Source organism: Xyrauchen texanus, chromosome 6 (assembly GCF_025860055.1).
Source record: "Xyrauchen texanus isolate HMW12.3.18 chromosome 6, RBS_HiC_50CHRs, whole genome shotgun sequence".
In the NCBI taxonomy this organism is placed as follows: domain Eukaryota; kingdom Metazoa; phylum Chordata; class Actinopteri; order Cypriniformes; family Catostomidae; genus Xyrauchen; species Xyrauchen texanus.
This window is the reverse complement of record NC_068281.1, coordinates 5,989,884-5,993,945: the sequence shown is the minus strand read 5'-3', so window position 1 is coordinate 5,993,945 and position 4,062 is coordinate 5,989,884.

The following is a 4,062-nucleotide window of genomic DNA, read 5'->3' as shown; positions in this document are numbered from 1 at the left end:
TCCTGACTAGGTTCCTTACCGTTTACTTTTTCACTGTCTTCAATGTACTTTTGTGTCTTTGGAGGGAGGGGGGAGACAAAACGTGGGTAATTGTAAATGTCTTTTGCCAGGAAACAACCAACTAAATTGTCTTCAAAAATCTTCAAAAGAGCACAAAAGAATTTCATGCAAACAACAGCTTTAAAAACAATCTTTCATGTAGTGTCTCAGAAACATCAAAATAATCATATTTTTCAAGACATACTGACACGTTGTTTAAAAAGGAATCAAATGCACTAGCCAAGTGCCTGTGAAATGGAAAATTACAAAATTGCCTTTTTGAACAATCTCAATTTGAAGTCTATACCATTGAAAACCTGTTCTTCCACTAACTGTGTGTGATATCAAAACACATATTCTTGCATAAAAACTGGAACAATTGCATTTCAGAGCAAAAAGATGGGACATTCACTGTGCTTCACAATCAGAACCTTTGCCAATACAAAGCAAATGCTTTCAAATCCATTTATGGAGCGTAACCAAATAATCATACATTTACAGAAATTGTTTGCCGAGTTGGTAAGTACTCAAAGGGATAGTTCATTCAATTATGGAAACTTAACTAGCCCTTTAACAAACAAAGATTGCAATAGAAACGCCACACTTGTCCACCTTATCGCCTGTAGCGATATCTCTTAAAGTGGAACCACAGCTGAAAGATTTCATTGGCGAACTGGCAGCAGAATCCATGGCGATGGGAATACTACCATTCTCAGTTAACGATCTTAAAGGCAATGTCTTCATATGGTGTTCCGGCATGGAAACACAGAATTCATATGTCTTTGTTGTCGGCGCTAGGCTCCAGGAAGTACTGCGGTGTGGAGCGTTTGGCAATGAGATCAGGGTAGATGATGTTGAATTTGTATCCCTGGACGATTTTGGGTGGTGGGTTGTCAAAGTCGTAATGTATCTCGTTGTATTTGTTCCATTTGAAGCCGGTGTGAACGTGATTAAAGCAGAAAGGTTTGTGTGGACTATTTATTGGCCCACAGGTACATTTTTCCAGTCAAAGGCATTTTCACGCTGAACTGGGCTTAATCTCCGCCAATACCCTCTTTTGCACAATGCACAAACGCATCCTCAGCACTTTAATTTGCATCGCCTTTTTGATAAATGGGAAATAAAAGTTGCATTAGTACTCTTTCATGAATAGATCTTTACAGCAGTCAAAATGTGAGCCAGTTCAAATGTGACCAACCTTTAGTAATGCATCCCATTTTTCGCATGTTCTAGGAATTGGAAATGGTATGAGACAAGATAATTACCAAAGTTTGATATGTAGTGTTTTGTTCAAAATCCTTAAATATGAACAATAGATATGGTTAAACTTGTCTTAGAACACACCATTAACGATATTCTCAATGCAATCAAGGTAGGGACAATTTTAAAGCATGTGATCTGTAATTTCAATCTGGTTTGAAATGTATGATGTAATTGAGAGATACTCACCTGCAGCTGTCTGCGGGCCAGTTGGAGTCTCTGCAGGTCTTCTTCAATGTCAATGATGTGTGTGTCCAGTGGTAGCTCAGGAGGGCTGGAGGAGTGTCGGACTGAACCGGCCCAAGTCATACTCCGCCTGACTCTGCTGGATCATATCTTCTTCTGTTAGCATGGCCTCTGGAGTTTCATCCTTCTGTCCCTCCTCCTCTTCATCCTCCTCTCCCTTCCTCTCCTCGGAACTGCTCTTTCCAGGCCTCTCACCCTCTTCTCCATCCATCTTCTTTGTCCTTCTACCTTCCCCTTTCTGCACCCTCTCTCGGTCTCCTGTTGTCCGATCAGCTCCTTGTTGAGAGCTGCCCGCCTCCTCATCTTCAGACGCCGCCCCTCAAGTGCTCCTGGAAAACAAGTGGGACAAATCATTCATAGTATGTTCAGAATGATGTAACAATTTTACACACTTTTTAAACAATTAATTCCCATCACATGTCAAATGCTTCTCTAGATGTTCGTGATTACAAGATAAAGGATTGTTTTATAATTTTATAGAGACTGCACTCAGAAAGACCAATGCCTATCTGAATAAATATTTCTAGCATAACTAGAAAAATGGACAATTATATTTGGTGCAGAAATTACCATGACTTGAAGAATGTATTAATGTCCATGTCTTTATCAATTTCCACAACTTGGAAATTGGCTCTAATAAAAAGTCATGGATAGTAATTTCTAAAAATCTGAATTAAAAAAATTCTTAAATCATGTAAATTAATTTATTGAGTCATAGTATTGAATTCTTGAAAATTACTAAATAATTTTTAGTCTTATAAAGTTAAAAATAAATTCTACCAAAACAGAGAAATTAAATGAGTCTTAAAAAGTTATGGAAGTAATCATTTCTTAAGTCCTAGAAATAAATACTTTAAAAAAATCATGGAATTGAAAGTCTTGAAATTGTAGAAATTAATAAACTCTTAAAAGTCAAGAAAATAAGTTATTAAAAGGCATAAATTAATAAGTCTGAGTCTGTGCTCACTGTGACACGGGGTCGAGACAGAGAAACACTTTCTCCTTCACTGTGAGACATTTACAGAGCTGAGAGAGAAATACCTCCACAAACTCTCAAACCTCATGCCACAGTTTTCCAGTTCAGCAGAAATCGATCAGATGCTGGTGTTACTGGGGGAGGACCATCATGCACCAGTTGCAGCAAAATTCATTTTTTGAGATGCACATCCTCAGAAACCAATCAATGCCTTAATGTACTTCAGTCACAGTATTTTTATTTTCTTATGTTCATAATGTCCTTAAATATTGTATAGTGTATATTGTTATTATAGTTTTTATTTTATTTGATTCATTACCAGGCAATTTATATTTATTGTTATTTGTTCATATTTTATTATTATTATTTGTCTTGTCATTATCTGTTTTGTGAATTAATGCTTTGGCAATATTGTATGTAAACACAATCATGCCAATAAAGTACTTTTTAGACAGAAGGTCGCTGGGCTTTGAACGGCCGTGACGGATACGGATCTTAGACATGGTGCAGTTACATTAGTGTCATTGCTTTTTTAATTCTAAATAAAGCGTGTAAATGTTTGTAGGTAAGCTCTTCCTTTCCATTATAATTTACCAGCAACAGTCTGTCTGTAATAACATTGTTGACTTTTTTATTATTACTTTTATTAGTGTTCCAGTGATGCTAATTATGCCACACGAGATCATCATTATAGTTTGGGAATGGTGTTATTTTGTATTAATTGAAAACATTTTATCTTGTTATTGTTTGTGGGAAGTTGGTCCTGGTACAGTGATTTGTCATTAGCTCTCCCCTGCCCTTCACACTAACATATTATGTGTTGTATCTTAAAAATCAGTTTTGGTCTTTGTTTTTAATTGTATGAGTATTTAGTTAATTTTCCCTTCTGTGTTTTCAGGAGCTGAAGGCCCAGTGCAGGGGGCAAGCTGTTCCCCGCTAAATGGTGGTAGTGCCCCTTTCACCTGTGGAATGCTGTGGTTTTACAACTGACTCACCTGTGTTTGTGTGTGTGTGTGAGTGTACACTTGTGGGTGACGTGTCTTTATCAGGGAATTGCTGCCCCCGGCTAGCCTTCCTGCTCCTGGTAAGCTTCAGCCCTTTGTGTTCAAAGTATATGTTTTATGGGTGTGTAAAGTCTAATACATAATGCTCATAATTCTAATACACTTTTAAAGGATGAAATGAGCATGCAGTGCCCATTATGATTCATCTGTTAAAATAAATACAATATTTTTGTACCTTGGTATCCACGTCTCTCGCACTCTTGTCTAGAAACAACAAACCTTTGTGCCCTTTTCGATTTGGGTTAGTATTTCCCTGTTAAATACAGGGTGGCATAGTCCAGTCATTTATTGGTTTTGCATCAGCGGCACACTGATGACTAGTAGCAAGGCAACCATTCCAGGAACATTTATTAGTAGACTGGAAGTGTTACTTAATTTACAATTTATTAGTCACATACTTCACTGCCATCAAGTGTTGCTGTATTTATTTTATTTCTGTTAACTTTTATTAGCTAAATGTACAGCTAACATAAAATT